The sequence below is a fragment of the Neofelis nebulosa genome, chromosome 16, assembly GCF_028018385.1.
Source record: "Neofelis nebulosa isolate mNeoNeb1 chromosome 16, mNeoNeb1.pri, whole genome shotgun sequence".
NCBI lineage: Eukaryota > Metazoa > Chordata > Mammalia > Carnivora > Felidae > Neofelis > Neofelis nebulosa.
Window position 1 is genome coordinate 13,187,207 of NC_080797.1, and position 19,822 is coordinate 13,207,028.

Sequence of the window (19,822 nt, forward strand, 5' to 3'; positions counted from 1 at the left end):
TTCAAAATTCCTTGCACATGAGTGGCTCTTGGGGATTGAGGGTGCTCTGGGGGTTTTGGGGTGAAAAGGCATTTTTCCTTAAGCAGCAGGAGGGAGCCTTGGGGACAGGGCAAGGAAGGTAAGGAGCCAAGATTCCTCTTTGCACACAGGGTGGAAGTGACATTAAAACCTGCCCACCCCCTTCCCAGTGCAGAGGGTGTCAGCTGGACCCCATGGTTCCCCTTGCCCCTAGGGAGAAGGAAAACAACCCCCAGGGGTCTGGTGGATGATTCTCTGAGAACAAGTCTCCGGGCTGGGTCCCAAAGGCCCTGGAAGGCTCCTTCACACATTGTAAATCCTGGGGCTCCCAGTGACACAGGGGAACAGGGGACCCCTCCTGACACTTTGGAGAGCTGAATGGAGAGTAGGCCTATTGCAGGCACAGGAATGGGGAACCCTCGTAGTGGGTGTGGGAGGAAGGTCAGGTCCCTACCAGGCCCGCTGATGTCCCCACTCCCCACTGGAGGACCATGGATGCAGGTAGGCAGTGACCTGACAGGCACCCAGCCTTGCTTCTCCTGGGCCTCAGCAGTGGCTCCCGTGGTCACACATCCATGCAGGCCCAACACCCAGGGGAGAAAGCAGCACAGGCAGGGCAGTCACTATGGGGACATGGCAAGTGGTAGAGATGCGAGCAGCATGACCCCTCCATGTCCACAGTCTCCTGGGGCAGCGACTCAGGCAGGTGTGGGGACCCTGCCCCTCCAGCCCCCAAGACTGAGGACAAGAGTGCATGTTGCAGACACAGTGCAGGCACCAGAGCCACTTTGGAACTGAGGTATTTAATAACAAAAGAAGGAGTGCACAGCCAGAACCAAGGGCATGAAGGGGGTAAGAGGAAGAAGCAAACCCAAACTTAACAACAAGTGGTAAGGAAAGAGGGAACAGAGAAATGGGGGCGGGGCTAGGCATCACACTTTCCAATTAGCCTTTGGTGGTGATAAAGGCTCACTTGGGGGAAGGTGACAGTGACAGTGAGCATAGTGTGGCTGGAAAAGGGGCCAACGGGTTAGTGAGCAAAATGTGTCTTGTAAACGTAATGATTTGTGTTTAACATTTTAAAAGATCTCTCATTTTAGGTCACAATGGAGAAAAGCCGTTTTGATAGTGTCCTCAACTTGAAGGCATTGGGGGCGTGAGGACAGAGTGCAGAAAGGCCACCGCTGGGTCGGGGGTGTCTGCCTCCTTTCTCCCAGTTGGACCTCGGCCTGACTCAGAGTGGCCAGGCCTGTGGGGCGGGGTCCCAGCTGGGCCTCGGCCCAACCCTGAGATGGAGCCTGCTCTCCCACGTCCTGTGGCCTTTGTGTGTCGCGGTCCCTGGCGTGCAGCCCCTGACAGCCCTTTGCTCTGGGCCAACCCCTTGATGACTGGACGCTGGCCTCCTGGTCCCTGCGCCTCGGTACAAGGCTGCCCAGCCCTGGCTTTCCCCTTCCAGATGCTGGGTGTCTCCTCCTTTGGTCGTCAGCTTCCGCCAGTGTTGTCAGCCCAGGGATGCCTCCCTCAGCCTTGCCCGATCCCCTTGCTGGGCCCACGGGCACTCTCCCCAGTCACAGCCCCAAACTTGTGTCCACTTCCTGAGCCAAACCCAACCGTTCTGACCATCCCGGCGGGGCGGCGGGTGGGGTGAGGAAGTCATGCTGATGTCAAGGTCGTCTTCCTCCGAGCTCCTCTTGCTCTGAGCCGCTTGCCCCAAATTGCACCCGACACGTCAGGGAGCTCCTTCCAGCACCTGGCGGACCACCTGACTATCCCTTCCTGCTGTGCGCCCTCTTGAGGGACCTGCTTGGGCCCTCAATGCCCTGTAAAAACTCATGCACACAAATCAGGTCTGACTTGCCTGGAAATAGGGAAAACCCAGCACTGTTTTTAAAGGCCTGGGGAGACTGGACCACCTCCTGCTCACCCCAGGCCTGCCCACCCTCCAGACAGCATCCACGATTGCGCCCTGTGTTGGCAGCACCCGGGCTCCTCACCTGCGGCTTCTCTCTCACCCCTTTCCCATCCAGCTGCTCCCCCTTTTCCTTTCTCAGCCAGACGTTCCCTGACCTTGCTAAACAGCCAAGTGCACTCTCAGGAGTATTACCAGCAGGGCCCCCCAAGCCTCCACTTCTGAGTCCCTTTCACCCAGAGTGGGCAACAGGGAGACATCCAGGGCCAGGACAGAGTGTGTCCCCAGCCCTGTGCCCGGAGAGACCAGGACTGGGAAATGGAACCAGCTGACCGACCACATCAGGCCCCATGCCTCCCACACCCCAGTTCTCACCCACAAGTCCAGGGAAAGTGTGCTGACCATCTGGATGCCCCAGGCCTGTCAGCCCTGCAGACACCTCCCCTGGACCCTCCAGGACCCAGGTTCCCAGCCGCGCACAGGAAGGCAGGAGGCCCCCATCTCTAAGGCCAGTCCACATCTGTCTGCATCCCTTTGTTCTATCTACCCTCCTGTCCCAGTCAAAGGCTGGTGGTGGCTGCGTGGACAGTGGGGGTGGGTGTTTGAACTTCATGTGGGTCTCTGCTCCAAGTTTCCAACAATTTAAGGAATGCTGGAGGCCCAGGGTCAGAATGTAAACAACTCTTCGTCACAGAATCAGTGAGGGCAGTGACCTCCCTGTGAACTGCAGCGTGTCCCTGACGCCTCAGACGACCATGTGTGTCTTTTTGGTCTCATGAAAATATAACAGCTTGGCTCTTATAAATGTGAAGTTCATGTCTTAAGCCAACAACTTTCAAGTTCCAGAACAATTGCCTATTTGCATCATTTTTCTCATTTTGTTTCTTCTCCTCTTATCAGTGCAGCTTGGATGACACAGACCACATCGCCTTGGCGGGGCGAGGGTCGACGACATTGCTGGGACTTCCCTCTGGGCCCCGGACAGCAGCCCACGCGCCAGGGCAGGCAGCACCTAACCCCAGAGAGGCCGTGCTCCCGGCCTCGGCCCAGAGGCACCCTGCACATGTCGGAGCAGAAAAGGAGCGGGCTTCGTAGAAAGGCATTCCCTAGGAAGAAAGGGAAATTATTCAAGATCTGGAACGAGAAACAGAAGCTCAGATAGAAAAATATACACATAAAGGCACACGGAACGTTCGCTGAGGATGGGGCGCGAGGCAAAGGAAAACAGGACTTTGGCCCACTGCGGACTTCCAGACTGCTTCCATTTTTTGAGCGTGCTTATCCGTTCTTCATTTAAAAAGCTAACGCAGGAAGGGAGCGATGCCAGGCCTGGCGGCTGCGTGTGTAAGCTGAGGCGTGTGCCAACTGCAGTGTGTGTAAGCTGATGTGTGTGCCGGTTGCTGCGTGTGTAAGCTGCTGCGTGTGTGAGCTGCGGCCTGTGCCGGCCGCTGCGTGTGTAAGCTGCGAGGTGTGCCGGCCGCTGTGTGTGTAAGCTGCAGGGTGTGCCAGCCGCTGCGTGTGTAAGTTGCGGGGTGTGCTGGCTGCTGCGTGTGCCGGCTGCTGCGTGTGTAAGCTGTGGCGTGTGCCGGCTGCAGGCCCTGACGCTGCCCTGAATGCCTTCTCCCTGGCCCCAGCTGGAGACCCCCTCCTCCCTGCAGCTGTCCCCACCCACCTTCTCAGGAAAACCCTCCCTTCTGTCGCCCCAGGTGGAAGGGTCTGGGGTTGGGGCCTCGACAGTGTCAGCGTCCTCGGGGGAGCCACCTGCCCCTTTACAGGAGGAACTGCCCTAAATCAGAGTTGGGTTTGACGGGAGGGAAGAAAGGGAGTAGAGTGAGTTCTAGAACAGGGGTCATGGCTCCAGGGGAAGGACTATTTGAGTTTCCTCTCTGTCTGCTGAAGAGGACCCCCTCCCTGTCCTTTAGGGACGCTGGTTCGGGGCCATTCGGTGTCTGGAGGGATCTGACTGCTCAGGCTGGCACTTTTGGGCAGCACTTTGTGCAGTGGCCCAGGTCAGAGCAGAGGCATGACTTCCTGTGTGAGCCCCTGGGGTGGGACCACGGGTCCGATGCACAATGTGCCCTACCCTGGAGAGGAAGGACCCAGTTGATGGTGGCCAGACAGCCAAGGGGACCATCACTTCTGTCACCGTGTGAGGGACACAGGGGAAGCTCTGCTTCATCCCCACAGAGGCGGGGGAGAACAGCCACATAAGGTGTGAGGGAAATGGGGCACTCCTACCCTGCTGGGTCCTGGAACCCAGAGCAGGTGTGACCCACAGAGGGTGAGGGAACCAGACTGACCCTCACTCGCTGCTGATCCCACCTGGGCTGCCGTGGGACTCCAGGAGGACAGCACCTGGACAGCTGGGGACCATCACTTTGGCTTCATGCAGCTCTGACTCCAGACGAGACCCCCAAATATTCCCAAGCAGCTCTCAAAACTCAGGGTGACTAAGAGCTCTGGTCCCACCTCCCTCTGTCTCTTCCCTCGTCTAGCCATCAGACGATGGTGATTCTTACCTGTGAGGTTTGGTCTGGAGCCATGAGACATGTGTGCAAGCAGCAATGACACAGAACCCAGTGGTCAGGGACCTTAGGGCTGCAGACTATAAGGGCTTTGACTCATTATAGTTCATTACAATTAATCTACAAAGTTAATAGAAAACACTGTATGAAACATTAAGTCGGCAGTGTGGAGACCAGGGATCTCGATGAGGTCTCCAGTCTTCAAAGTCTCCAGTCTCTGAATCTGGGACGATTGCTTGAGGACCCAACCTTGCTGCATGTTGCATGACACCCTTGGCTGTGCTCCCATGGCAGCTGACATGCAAGCCTGAGACATGTGGAGAGCCAGCCTCCAGACCACCACTGCTCCAGGCACACTTCTTTGTCCTGCCTGCTAGTCCCAACCCCCACCCTGCCCGGACCCTCATCACTACCCCAGGGCCCCACCACTGCCCGGACCCTCCCTACCACCCCAAGACCCCAACCCTGCCCAGACCCTCCCCACTACCCCAGAACCCCAACCCTGTCTAGACCTTCCCCACTACCCCAAGACCCCAACCCTGCCCAGACCCTCCCCACTACCCCAGGGCCCCACGACTGCCTGGAACCTTCCCACTCTTCCAGGGATTCACCCCTGCTTGGGACCCTCCCCTCTAGCACACAACATCCTGGGCCTCTCTCTGTGGGGTGGGGGGTGGGGTATTTTGAGCCCAGGCCTTGGAAAACAGTGTTAGTTGACTGAGTGGACAAGGCTACCACAGGCAGCCCAGGCCTTGGGATCCTCAGGAGGATCTGTGAGTTCCAGGTGGAGGGGAGCGAAATTTTCCAGTCACATCAGAGGAGGGGAGAGTGATTCCAGAATAGTCTCCATGTGATTCCAAAGAGTGAGGCATTAGGGCCCTTCAGCATCCCAGACTAATCTCTTGCATTGGTTTGGATCCGCCTCAGACATTCTTAGGGGGTAAGTCATCTAACAGAACATCGTTCACCAGGAAAAGTGCAGCCTTGCTTGGGGTGACTGCCACTACCCTCCAATCCCCCATGACTCCCCAGCTCTTCAACCACACAAGTAACAGAAGGGAAGTGCTAGTGAGGGACTGGCGGGTGGGGCTTCCTGCCTGCCATCTGAGCAGCCTGGAGTGGACCCTCCCCCGTCCAGGCAAATCCCCACTCTGTCATCATGGCCAGAACCCCACCACCACAGATGGAAACTTCCGGATCTTCAGCTTGGTGTTTTTCCTTTTGAAGGAATTGTTGTCACCCATTACCACATAGCATGGTATTTTGAGTATGACTGAGTTTAACTCCCTGATAAGATAAGATCAGTTGTCTGATTAAATGAAGCAAGAAGGACCATGGCTTGTATTTGGGTCACTGCTGCTTCACATTTTGCACAAGCTCTAACACAGCTAAGAAACAGTTCAGGCATCACTGTTCTGACAGAAATCACAGCACACGTAGAACAGACAGGACTCTGTTCATTAAACTTGCGTTTTATGGATGTAACTAACACTGAGTGACCATGTTTCTGCAGAGAACCCCTCTCCACGCCACATGTGCCTGGACGTGGCTCTGTGTAAGCGCCTGTGGCCCACAGACTTCAGTTGAGCATGTCCTGTTCTATTACACTAGTGACCTGTGCACAGCAGGGCTTCTCATGAGGGCTGAATGACGAGGGCCTCTGCTATCCAGACTTACTCTCACTGACCCCACGTGACCCAGATGCCTGGTCCCCTCCGTGGGCACAGCCTCAACTGAGGGCCACCAGGGTGGGCAGTTTGCCTGGATTACACTGTGAAGACATGATGCTATTTGGTCACCACGACAACAAGTCCAGCAGGGGACGTGGGCTGGCTCTGTCCTGCCCAGATCTGTGCCTTTGGGGTAGAGGTGGGGGTGCAGAGGGCTGCGTGCCCCCCCCCCACAGCTGCTAGAGGGCCACACACCAATGTCAGAAGCTGGCTAGGGAAACGGTGTTGGGTGGGAGCTCTTGCTGACTTTCTAGAGACTCCTGGCAGAAGATCAAATCCCTTGGATATGTTGGTGGCTCTAGCCTCTAACACGTCCAAGAGGTTTGTTGACCATGGGTTGGGGAAAGGAAGGTAGAGAGACTGTGAGAGCCACCAGGAGGAGAAAGAGGGACTTTGGAGAGAATGACCACCCTCGCCTGTTCCACAATTTGCCCAGCACAGGCCCTGGTGAGCAGAGTGTGGGGCACAGCGGGTGTGGGGAGATTGGGCGAGGACTGCAGAGGGCCGCACGGACCCCCGCAGGCCTGCAGACTGCAGGGCTGTAACTAGCACCCCTGAGACACAGCTACACGCACGGCAGACTCACAGAGAAGCAAACCAGGCACTGACAGAACAAATGCCACAAGCAACCTGATCTAGGAACTAAACAAACTGTGTGTGTGTGCAGCTCGTCCTAAATGAACACTAGCAATTTATGAGCTCTTCTAAGATCGTGATGCCCCTCGACTGACTTGCAGAGCCGTGGGGACCCTGAGAGCAGCACCAACTCCACCCTCCGGGTGTTCAGGGCTCGGCTGGGCAGACAAGTCCATGAAATGCTTCATTGCAGTTCGTGACAGACACTTGAGAAGGCAGAGTGGTCCAGTCGAAGAAGCCGTCACTCTGCCTGGCAGTCAGGAAGTCAGACGCAGGGACTCCGGAGCAGGTGGTATGTGTTCCCAGGTGAGCAACGGCAGAACGTTGCCAGCGGGAAGAGGCGGGGAGCACCCTCATTTCTGCAAAGTAATCGGAGCCAGAGAGAGTGGGGAGGAAGCAGGAGCTTCACCTCCAGTCAAAGACCGACACAGCAAAACTCTGACCAAAACCTGGTTTTTCACCAAGATAAGCATCTCGCCAGTGATGTCACGTGGTGCCCCTGTGAGCACCAGATAACTTAGCTCTTGAGATTTCAAAACACAGATAAGTAACTTGGACATCTTGTCCTCTGAATGTTCCTGCTCAACCTGCCCCAGGGAGGAAAAGGGGACACTGACTGTCGCTGCAAGGGTGGCGGGCAGTCATCTGCCACATGACCTCAGGGAGATACCAGCTCTCTGCAGAGCGGGGTCATGACAGTCAGGACAGGCCTACATCTTGGCACATGCCTCACCAGACGCTCGGGTTGGAACCCGCCTACACACCTGCGGGATGCTTGTGCGCAAGACAGGTGGCACCTAAAGCGCGTGGAAAACCGGACTATAAACAGATGACAGGGGTGCCTGGGTGGCTCAGTCGGTTAAGCATCTGACTTCAGCTCAGGTCATGATCTCACAGTCTGTGAGTTTGAGCCCCGCGTCAGGCTCTGTGCTGACAGCTCAGAGCCTGGAGCCTGCTTCAGATTCTGTCTCCCTCTCTCTCTGCCCCTTCCCCTGCTCATGTTCTGTCTCTCTCTCTCAAAAAAAAAAAAAAAGAATCCTGAGGGTTTTTTGTGCCAACATGAACAGATGACCAAGAAACAACATTAACCTAAAAAAACATGCATCCTTTCTTTTAAGTTTATTTAATAAATCTCTACACCCAACATGGGGTTCAAACTCACAACCCCAAGATCAAGAGTCACATGCTCTTCTGACTGAGCCAGGCGCCCCAAGAAACATTCATCCTAAGTGTGAGCTGTGGTTAGTGATTTCCTTCCAAAGAGAACAGGGCAGAAAGGGGAGAAAACCTAACTCCGCAGTGGAGGAACCTGGCCTCCACTTGCTCAGGAATCTGCTGGCTGTGGGGCCTCAGTGGCTGGTGGCCATCTGAAGCTCGGCCACCCTATGCCATTGCCCACATCCCTCGGCAACGATCCAAGTCTGAGAACCCAGAGTCTGGAAGGGGTCGGGAAGCTGGACAAGAGGAGGTGAGCAGAGCGAGCAGCCACAGGCCAACACACAGGCACCACATGTACTCGTCCTGGGTCCTCTCACCGTTCTGTGCTAGGGTCAGGAAAACCACAGCACAGTGTCCTCGGAAAACTCTCGGAACCATTGGTAAATCCCAGTGCAAATGTGGTCACCATGAGGTTCTGAGGTGAAGGGACCCTCTCTCGACTCCCCCCTTAGGTCCGGAATCTGCCCCTTCGCACTGTGGCTCCTCTCTCCTAAAGTGGCCTAAGACACAGCTTGCAAGGTTGTTGGGAAATCAGAGAAAGTCTCAGAGGTGGTGTCAGTCTTACGAGAGAGTCATATCACAACTGGGGGTTAATGGACAGCAACACTGAAGCTCGTCGCTAGGGTGTCCACTTCCCAGAAACACGTGTTCCACTGGCACATGGCCAGCAGTTCTGTCTAAGATGTCTCGTGATAATAGTAAGACTCAACAGATATGGGTCAAATGAACAAACACTTCATACAGTTGTTCTGGAACCCTGGATGGCCTCCAGGGCCTTGGTGGTCAGGTGTGGGAGCACCCTTAGGAGGGTCACCCCCGGAGCCCACCCTTACCAAGCAGCTGGGGTGGATGTGGAGGCCCGACTGAGCATGGACCCCTGCCCCAGACAGGGGGCGATCTCGCTGACAGGAGGAGTCACAGTGACCACCCCCAGCAAGAACTTGGGCTTCTCCACCAGGACAAAGGCCCAGCCCCCACCCACCCCGGAGGAGGGTGGGCAGGCCAGGACCCACCGTGGAGCCGCTTTGGGGAGCAGGCCCCTGAGCAAGCAACGAGAGGAGTAACAGGGTCCTGCCCGGGAGAGACCCAGCAGCCCCGTTATCGCGGGCAGCTCCTCAAAAGACATGCGATCACTGGCTGAGCGTCCTTCCCTCAGGGTCTGCGAGGAGCCCCCAGGCCTCGTGTTTGAACATGCCACAGACCAGCAGCCACACTCGGGGCCTGGCCACCGTCCACTCCTGTCCGGGGAAGCAGAGCAGGGCCGCATGTCCGCACCAGCGAGGGCAGGAGCAGCCTCGGTGGGCAGCATGCTCCGTTCTGAGACTTCTTCCTCCCTCATTTAGTTCACTTCTCTTAAGTAATGAGAGTGGTAGTCTCTGGTTGCTTGCTTTATTTTTTGAATTTTTTGGCAAAATCAAAAGGCCATTAGCTTCAATCAGTCTTCAAATTGTGGGAGGAATACTTAACTGGATGATGAAATTCAAAGCCAAAGAGCTGGTTTTCTGGATTCCTGGTTGAAGCTTGTTCCCCCCAAGGAACCAGATCTCACCTGTGCAGCTGGGAGGGAGGAAGAGCCAGTTATAAACCACACAACGTAAAAGTCTGAGAACCAGGCTGCTCCCATAGGAATAGATGCCCAGGTGCCCAGTAAACCAGGGTAGTGTTACTTGCAAGGCAACAGGCTCTGGGAAGCTACATACCTTCCACGAAGCTAGAACTCCACTTTCTTTACAAACACCCCAAACAGTGACTCTTGCTGTTTTGTCTACTGAGATGTGAACTGGGATGAGCCACAACCTCCTCCTATGTGATTGACCAAACCCAAGCCAGCTGGTAGGGGCCGGTTGCAGTCATGTCTGGTCCTGACCCAAATATTCCACCATCTGCTCTGAGCTCCTGGAGGTGACACGAGCTTCCAGTGACTGTCATGCCAAAGGGTGCAGATAAAGGGGACACGCATGGAGTCTGATGCCATCAGCTTAGCTCAGAGACCTGGGGTCAGATGTGGGTGCGGGTCCAGATGAACCACACAGCCCTGAGTGGCCCCAGTCACATCAGTCACTCCATCATCTTGTCCTCAGTTTCTGATCTGTGAAATGGGGACAAGGGGTTGTTTCAAGGAGAAGACCTCCCTGGCCACACTACCCAGGCCTGACTGTCCCCTGCAGCAATGGGTCCAGCGGAACATGGGATGGAAAGTGGGAGCCCAAGCGGTCCTTTCTGCATGAACAATGAATCCATTTGAAGACCACTTAAGGAAGCCCTTCTCAAACTGCATAGAATCTAGTGAAACCTTTACTTACTAGCCCATGTAGAGGTGTGGACAACTTCTAACCCTGCCCCAAACTCCTAGAGAAATAGAGCTTCCCTGCAGGGGCCCCAACCCACTCCCCCCCCCCCCCCCCACTGAAAGGACTGAGGTCAGACCTGTGCAGCCCACCCAGTGCCCACCGGCCCTCCCCTCTCAGGCTGCACTGCAGGGGCTCTGCCCAAGCAGGGCTCAGCCCTGGCCCCACCTGCTGCACATAGGGGCGAGGGGTGCAGCCCCATCCAAGGGTACAGGCAGGGATCTGGCTCTCCTGGTGTGACCTGTGCTGCCCGCCCCACACAGATGTTTCCTGCTGATGCCTGCACATTTCTGCTTTAACGCACTGCCTTCATGGCACTGAGCACAAGCTGAGAATTATGCCGACACAGCCCGTGTATCTCACTATGTTGCAATTTATTCTCTCAGCAAATTTCCAGCTAAGGCCTCCAGAGCCACTGAGACTGAGCTAGATTCAGTTCTCCAAGGACCTGGGCTGCCCGGAACCCAGGGGTGCGGCAGGAAAAGCAGCTGGGAGTGACGCATCGAGGGCCCAGGGGAGTCATCTGCTAGCAAGTGGTCTGACCGCAGTCATTCAGATGTGAAATTGCCTTTTCACTGAAATATTCCTGGGCCTGTTCAGGAAGCCAAAGGGCTGTGGCTGGCTCTCCTTAGACGCTCTTTCTTCAGCCCTGTCCCCACACAGGTGGGAAGCTACAGGTCCCACGCTGGTTCTATTCTGCTCTGGGTATGGCAGGAGGTGAGAGTGTGATGGCCACAGGCCCGAAGGAGGGCACTGCCATGGTGGGGGTGAGCAGGGGGTGCCCATAGAGGCAGGTAGGGGCACTCTGCAGGCTTGTTCTCCTGAGTCTGACCCCAAGGGTCCCCGGCAGCTTCCGGATGAGGCCCACCTTCCTTGGGCTTCCCCAGATTAGCTCCAAACACACACCTGTCACCATCAGCTCTGCCTGGTTCATTGGTGGAGCTCCAGTCAGCTGGTCTTCCTGCACCTTCGGCCTTGATCAAAACCCCCAGAGGTGTCGCGTCTGCCCAAGCCTGCCAGGGGCTCCACATCCCACCCACCTGAAGGCTGAGGTCTCTCTGGAGCTGCACACCCCTCCAGTCCCAGCCCCAGCCCCTAGAGGTGCGGCTCCTTGGCCAGACTGTTTCTCTGCCCCCACCCCAAATGTCTCAGTGAGACGTCCCCACACACACACACCTCCCCTGCTTTAATGGACTACACAGTTTTCTTATTTATCTGCCTCACAAACATGCACAGCACCCTAGAATGTAAGCTCCAGGGGGGGACATCAATGTTCGAATGTATTTATTATGGAAAATTTCCCCAAAAATGCAGAAGTTGAGAACAGTGTCATGAACCCCAGCACCCCCATTACCCAATTTCAGGAATTACCAGCATGTGGCTGGTCTCTTATCTCTGCCCCACTCCCTCCGTGGACTACAAAGCAAATTCCACATATCACCTAACTTTTCTGTAAATGCTGCTGGAATAAGGGCTTTCCAAGACTTTCACCACAATACCATTATCACCTAAAAATTTACTAACCTTGGAGTTGAGTAAATAGTCAATGTCCAGTACTCCTGGTCGTCTCCACCTCGAAGGGTCTGTAAACGGCAGTTTGTCAATAGGTCTCAACTATACAAACCACACTGTCTCCCTCTTTTTCTTTTTCTTGCTGACGGAGCTGGGCTGTTGGCTCTCCAGACTTTCCTGCATCTGGCTTTGGCTGGCTGCCTGACAGACCCTGGTCAGCTTTGTGTTTTGGCAAAAGAATGTCCTCTGCGGGGCTTAGGGCCTCACTGCCCTCACCCTGCCTGCTGCTGGCTCTTCCTCTAGGAAGCACCTTCTTGTCAACTGTCGGGTTATAGCTTATCCAGGAAAGGCAGGATAAAAACCTGCTTTTTGCTTTATTTGTGCATTTCTAGAACAACAAGAACAGTGAGCGTCTTCCAAAGGCAACTGGGAGCTTTTTTTTCCCTTTTTTTGTTTTTTGTTTTTTGGATATTTAAGAACTCCTGAAATGTCACTTATTTAACACGTTTCAGCCCATGTCTTCTTCCCTTGTTCTTTTTTATTCCCTGTTGCAGATTTGAAAGCGCTTTGGCCGCCACTTTCACCGGGGGGGGGGGGGGGGGGGGGGTGACAGGCATCATCCTCCCTCCTACTCCTTCCGCCTCCCCAGACAAAGCGAAAGAACGTCTTCCCGTCCTCTGCCACACCATGGTAGACAGGGACACACGTCCTGCAGCTTCCCCTGCTTCCTTTGTGGGAAGGCTCTAGCACTCAGAAAGAGAACTTTCCACCTCCTCTTTTAAATCCAAAACAGTCTAAGAGCTAGGCTCTATGGCGTAGCTTTCGAGCATCCCCATCACTTTGGTTGGACACGATGCCCCCAGCACAGAATCCCTCCTCTGCTGCGGACTTGGGGCAGGGCCACACCCCTCCTCCTCTGTGCCGTGTTCCTGTTTTCAGTTGCGGTTCTACCTGGACTCGGGCTCGGCAAGCTTTCTCTTCCTCTTTTCCTTCCCCTTTGACATCTGCCTCTCTCTGCTTCTTCAAACAGCTTCATTGAGAGAATTCAGGCACCATAAAATCCACTTGTCTGAAGTGTACAACTCAGTGGTCTTCAGCACGTTCACAGAGTTGTGCACCCGTCACCCCTGTCTAATTTTAGAGCATTGTCATCACACAGAAGGGAGACGCTGCACCCCCAGCGCTGCTCCCCAGCCACCCCCAGCCCCCGGCCACAGCCCTCCTGCCCTCCCCCTGCGATACCCCTTCCCGGGCCCTTCACACGGACAGAGCCCTACAGTATGTGGTTTGTGTCTGGCGTCTCCCACCGAACACACATCAGGGTTCGCCCACGTGCTCGCACCCATCAGCGTCTCATTCCTTTGCTGAATGATCTTCCATGGGGTTGATGGACCGTGTTTTGTTTATCCATCTGTGGACGAACATTTGGGTCATTCCTACTTTTCAGCAATTATCAATAATGCCATATACAAGTTTCTGTGTGGACATACGTCTTCATTTCTCTCACGATTATGCCTATGACTGGGATTGCTGGGTCGTCGTGTGTAGCTCTGCATTTAATATTTCAAGGAGCTCCCAGTTTTGTACACCAACGCAGCATCCCACAGCCTGCCAGCAGCCTGCCGCTCCCACATGTGCTCTGCCCGGCGGCCTGCCTTCTCCCAGACTAACCCCCAAGTAGGGGCCTCCCCCTCAGGGGACCCGAGCATCCCTGCTTCTCTGACTTTCTGCTGGGCTCCTCTGCCCTCTTTCTGCCCTTAGTCCTCTGGGGCCTCTGGGAGCTGTCTGCCAGTCCTGTGGCCTCCGCACAACCACAAACATATTCTTATTTCTTTATTAAAATAATTAGGCATGAATATTAAGAACATGGTTTCAGGGACACCCACGTGGCTTCGTCGGTTAATCATCCGACTCGATTTCGGCTCGAGTCATGATTTCACCGTTTGTGAATTTGAGTCCCGTGTTGGGCTCTGTGCTGACAGTGCGGAGCCTGCTTGGGATTCTCTCTCTCCCTCTTTCTCTGCCCCTCTCTCACTCGCATGCCCACACGCATTCTCTCTCTCTCTCTCTCTCTCTCTCTCTCTCTCTCTCTCTCTCCCCTCCTCTCTCTCAAAATAAATAAACTTTAAAAAAGGATCCTGCGTTTATATCAAAAGCACCATGAAGGGTCGCCTAAGCAAGCGTGAGCGAAGGTTCCTGTCATCTGTACAGACCAGCACAGGTGAGCACAGCTTCTTCCCCTCAAGCCCTGTTTGCCTGCTTCACGAGGACTATCTCTCCACACGGCTGGGGTGTAGACACAAGGAAGAGCCCTGGATGTGGGTTATTCTTCCAGTCCGACCCGCTTACACACTCCAGCCTCCAGCCCTGCTGTTGTGAGGCATCTCCCAATCTTCCAATCTTCACTGGCTCTTTGTCATACCCGTGCCACACCTGACCACCTCCTACCCCATTTCCTCCAGAACAAAACACAAACCTCTGTGCCAAGCCTGCTGACTAGCTGCTGCTGCTGCAGAACAAGACACATAACAATATTGACTATTTACTAGCCTCGCAGTTTCTACGGGTCAGGAATTTGGGAGCTCCAGGCTCTCGAGAGGATAGGGTCAAGCTGTGGGTCCAGGTTGCCCATTCTTCTGGAGGTTTGACCCGGGCCAGGTCTCCCCTGCTCTTCACATGGCTAGGGGCCAGGGCCGTGTGTTGGTGGGAGGCCTCAGACCCACCCAATACAAGCCTCGAACAGGCTATTTGAGCCTCCTACGACATGGCAGCTGATCCACGAGGAAACTGCCCTTTCTCTGACCTCGTCCCAGCGGGCACAGAGCGCCACATCCCACTCCCTACTCTGGGATCACTAGGCCTAGCCCATGTCCAGGGGAAGGGAATTAGGCTCCACTTTTTGGAGGGAGTGGTGTCCATATGCAGAAACGTTCTAAAACCATCAGGCCAGGCACCCGAGGCCCTCACCACATCCCCGTTGCTTAAGGAGACTCGCAAGGAACATCTGCATGTTGGAGCTTCTAACAAATCCCACAGGTAAGAAAAGTGTTCAGTTTTGTTCAATTCCTATGAGCGCACAGAAGGCACAGCGTCACACGTCAAGGGCCAGGCTCCTGCAGACGGCAAGTGAAGAGGCAGACAGCAGGCGCTCCGGGGCAGAGCTGATCTGTGCATACAGATGCCCCTGACAAATACCGACTGAGTAAACACCTCCTCGATAAGATGCTTACTTCCCTCCGTGTGTCCAGATCAGATTCCTGAGTAGGGAGTGTCTTGTAGCAGAGATTTCCAGGACTGTCTTACACCCAGTCACAGTGCCAGGACTTCATCGCCAGCTTTGACCCCGGCATCACATGGGGCTTCCCTGAGAACGTACGACACAGCTCAGTGCAGGAAATACCCACATGCAGACCCTTCCTGACTCCTCTTCCCTGTTGTCTCACAGGGAGACAACACAGGGCCAGGCTCACAGGAGGAGACCCCGTGCAGGGTGAGGGTATGAGACAACTCACCATTGCAGCTCATGGTGTAGATCTTCAAACCAGCCCCTCGACCTTGGGCATTAGGAAAAGTGGGACTGTCTTGCTGGGTGGGACCAAGTGTTGGCCTCTCTGCTTACTGAGCTAATTTCTGGGCTGTGAGTCTTAAGGTTTTCTTTGTCACTGCTTCGGCATCATCCCATGACCTTCTGATGCTTTGGTACCCATCTTCCAAGTCTAAGTCATCATTCCAGAAGACCCATTCCCCACCGCACCCAGCCTGTTCCAGACGGTACCACGTGTCTGTGTGGGCCTTGACGGTGCTTTGACCATTTATCTGTATAGACATCCTCGCAGCCTGTCTTCTCTGGGCCAAGCCCTCAGTCCTGCCCAGGGTGACCACCATGAGATCTGGCACCCCAGAATTACCCCCCAGGGATGGCTGTGGTCTCCTGGAAAGAGTGCCCACTCGATGCTGCCCTTCCTGAAGCATGCCAAGTTAGGGTTTGAGGCTGGTGGAAAGGCACCCAGGTCTCTGAGGAAGGCCAGTCGAGACCCCCACGGGGCTTGTGTAGGACACTTTAGCTTACACAGGACACGATGCCCACCCTGGAGGTTGACGGCTGAGGTTTTCAGCCAGCGTGGGAAGTCTCCGGGGTCAGCAGTCCTGCTGTGTTTGCCCTTCATAGCCTTTTCTCAGGCTTGTCACCTTCTTTTTTCACATTTGGTCAACAATCCTCTGCCCCACCACAATTTTCTTGGTGTTTGCCCACTGGGGCTGGCTGTCAGCTGGACGAGGGCCAACAAAGCCGCCTGGCCCTGTGAAGCCACAATCGTCCAGGGGTCCCGGCTGGCCCCTGGATCACACACTCATTCTTCACCGCCTTTAATTTACTTCTGACACCAGGAGTCTGGAGTCTCTGGCCTCAGCCGCCCTGTGGGTCCAGCTCCACGGCAACCTCAAACAGGTCCCTCAAACTAATGAGGACTCTGGAGTGGCATCAGGAGGGGCTGCTGCCGTGGAGACAGCCCACGGTCACCCAGTTACCACGGCACCGGCCAGAGTCCTGGGGTCGGCCGCGGGAGGTTTGCGTCGTCTGGAAATATCCTGCTTGCTAAACTGTCTGTCTTACTGGCACAGGAGTTGTGCACCGAGCCCCTTGGCTGGCTCCGCGGGCTCTGTCCAGCCCTACCAGATGTCCCCTGAACACGATGATCCCACCACAGATCTCTGGGGAGAAGAAGGCTCAGGGTAGTGTGGAAAAAGATCCTGCTGTGTCCTCTCTGGCCACGGTGACCCGCACCCCCCCCCCCCCCCGCCCTGGCTGGCTCCCAAGGATGGCACTACCCTGTGTATGCTACGGCCCTCACAGCAGCCAGGCCCCCACAAAGACACCTCAAAATGAGGAGGGAGAGTGGGAAGAAGGAAGGTGTATGGGTGCACAGGGAAGGGAGTCATGTGATGAAAGTCTGCCGCACACCAGATCTCCTCAGTTTCTTGAAGAACAGGTGTCTTCACTAAGGCCCAGAGAGGCCAGGCAACTTGTCCAAAGTTGAACAACCTGTGAATGGCAGCCCAGAGGTAAGCTAGGAACCAGCCTTTCCAATTTACTGTCCCCATGGAGAGTGTGTAAGGAGGCCAGACGCTCACCCTGAGAACACAAACCTGCCAGGTGTCCTCAATACTTACACGTGAGGGGCCTCGATTCTCTGAGACGTGCTGGGACAGGTGCCGGCAGCTTCGGGCGATGCAACCCTTACCACTGCTTCCCCCGGTCAGGGTGCCTTTTAGAATCAAAGCTGTTGCTGAGGGGAACCTGGCTGGCTCGGTTGGTCACAGCTGTTGCTGAGGGGGTATCCCGTTGAAAAATAGCGTTTGGGTGCAGAGGCTCCAGGACCCCTTTGTGGCCCATTGGAGCTGTGTCCAGCCTCTGTCCCCATTAGAACTTTGGGAGTGTATCACTGAACAGGGGCAGAGTAGAGGAGCCTTGCCAGGGCCTTTTCACCCTTGAACTTCTAGCAAGTTCATAACACAACTAATGACCCTGCCAGCTGTCTTCACCATTGGGAAGTAGCAAATTTCCAAAGCTGAAAAGATTTTCCTCACTATCATACATGCTGTGACTTTTAATGTCACCATGCAAAAACTGAATGGGGCCTCAGGTCCAGGAGAGCCCAGCCCTGAGTGAGACTTGGACAACCTCACAGAAATAGAGACCCTTGAGTTGGCCTGAATCATTCGGGCTCCTACAAAAGACACCAGTATCCCACCTGTACTCAGCCCTCAGCTGCTCAGATGTTCAAACAGAAATTCAGCATTGAAGGGCTTGAGTGTGTGGGTAGGAGGCCAGTACCCCCCACACTCACTGCTGGCCTGAAGTTCCTTAGGGAGGTAAAGGTGGTCTGAAGAAAGTTCCTGCAAGGCTTTTGGTTTGAGAGAGGGAAGCCATTGATTGAGGAGGGGACACTTCTGTTTTGCTATCTCTTCCTTCCTCTTACCCCCTCTGTGAGTCATGACACAAAAGAAATGTGAGTTTCCAGGTCAGAATTCACAGTAGTGTTGGGGCACCGTGGCTCAGTCAGTTGAGCATAGGACTCTTGATTTCGGCTCAGGTAATGATCCCAGGGTCATGGGATCGAGCGCTGAGTCAAGCTCTGTGCTGAGCCTAGAGCCTGCTTAAGATTCTCTCTCTCTCTCCTCCTGCCCCTCTCCCCCGTTCACTTTCTCTCTCACACATACACAAATAAAATAAACATTTTTTTTTAATTTTTTTTTTTCAACGTTTTTTATTTATTTTTGGGACAGAGAGAGACAGAGCATGAACGGGGGAGGGGCAGAGAGAGAGGGAGACACAGAATCGGAAACAGGCTCCAGGCTCCGAGCCATCAGCCCAGAGCCTGACGCGGGGCTCGAACTCACGGACCGCGAGATCGTGACCTGGCTGAAGTCGGACGCTTAACCGACTGCGCCACCCAGGCGCCCCAAACATTTTTTTAATTTAAGAAAAAAAAAGAAGAGGGGTGCCTGGGTGGCTCAGTCGGTTAAGCGGCCGACTTCGGCTCAGGTCATGATCTCGCCGTCCGTGAGTTCGAGCCCCGCGTCAGGCTCTGTGCTGACAGCTCAGAGCCCGGAGCCTGTTTCAGATTCTGTCTCCCTCTCTCCGACCCTCCCCTGTTCATGCTCTGTCTCTCCCTGTCTCAAAACTAAATAAAACATTTAAAAAAAATTAAAAAAAAAAAAGAATTCACAATAGTGTCATGTGTCACCTTTAAAGCCATTTTGCAGAGTCCTGCTGAAGCCCGCCCTTGGGCTGGTGTGCACGTTTCTGAAGCAACACAAGGCTGAGTGCTCAGCCTTCAAGACGGAACCACCGGCTGTTGGTAGCCTTCCAGCTGTTGCTCATGCTCGTCACTCGACACTGCAACCCCAGGGTACTGAGCGTCCCAACACTCACCACCTCCCCCTTTCCAAGTTGAAGGGACTCTCCCCTGCATGGTGGGTCATGGAGAGCCCTGGGTCCTCATGGGCAACATCTGTAGAGGAGGAGGAGAAAACGTCTCATGTGCTTGCTGAGCAGTGGGACCCTCAGTTCCGGGACTGCCTGGAGAGAGGGGCATTCCTTACCAGTACTGTTTGGAGTTTCGGGACCACTGTCTTGTGAGTAACACAGTTGCTTATAATTAAGTGGCTGTTAAATGTCTAAAAAGCAGTCTGCCAGGTGTTGAAATCCAGCTTAGCCCTAAGTGTCTAACCTCCAGTTTAGCCAAGACCTGTGTGCTTAACCTGTTTAGACTCAAACCAGCCGGCCTCAGGGAAATGTCACAATGGTTTGGTGACTGACCTGTTTCCAGTTTGGCTGCCGCTTTCAGAGGTGAAACCCCACTCACACAAAGGCTGTGAAATCCAAAGGAGAAGAGGGAGCTAGAGAGATATTTGGCTCTCAAGGTGGAGTATTTTTGCCCTGGGGGAAAGGTACTGGGACTCCCAGACTCTTCTAAAACTCTACAGAAGGCTCCGTGCTAACAGGCATTGAAATATCATCCTGCGCTTATCAACAGGGGCGCAAGTCCTTGTCACATCGAAGCCAGTTGCGAGACAGCGAAATGTTTTTTGCTATTCTTTGAATTTTCAAGCTCAGATCAAAAGCCCTGATTCCTTCTGGGTGCCTAGCCTGCAACAGAACAGGTGGCCATCAGGCAAATGGGGCTGCTGGGACTGACTTTGTGACTCAAACCACCAGAGCTCCCAAAGGTCGGGGCCATCCCCTAAAAGGTAAACCAAGCCCCTCACATGACCTCCTGAAGGAGAACTATTGCCTCTGGGATGTGGGGCAGTGGGAGCTGTTAGGCCCTGAGCTGTCCCCTGGAGTCTGGAAGTGACTCAGGCCCACCCCCAGCTCTGACCCATATGGTCCCCTCCCCTTAGCAAGCCTGACTACATTCCTAT

General features: G+C 54.7%; 1 long non-coding RNA gene across 1 annotated transcript; it reads right to left on the reverse strand.

The window, feature by feature from the left end:
• Positions 1-18,626: 18,626 nt before the first annotated feature.
• Positions 18,627-19,180, reverse strand: LOC131498304 (uncharacterized). The gene is made up of 2 exons (XR_009255372.1): positions 19,001-19,180; positions 18,627-18,909 (listed from the first exon to the last, which is right to left on the reverse strand). It is a non-coding gene; the product is annotated as an uncharacterized LOC131498304 (long non-coding RNA).
• Between the last annotated feature and the right edge of the window lie 642 nt (positions 19,181-19,822).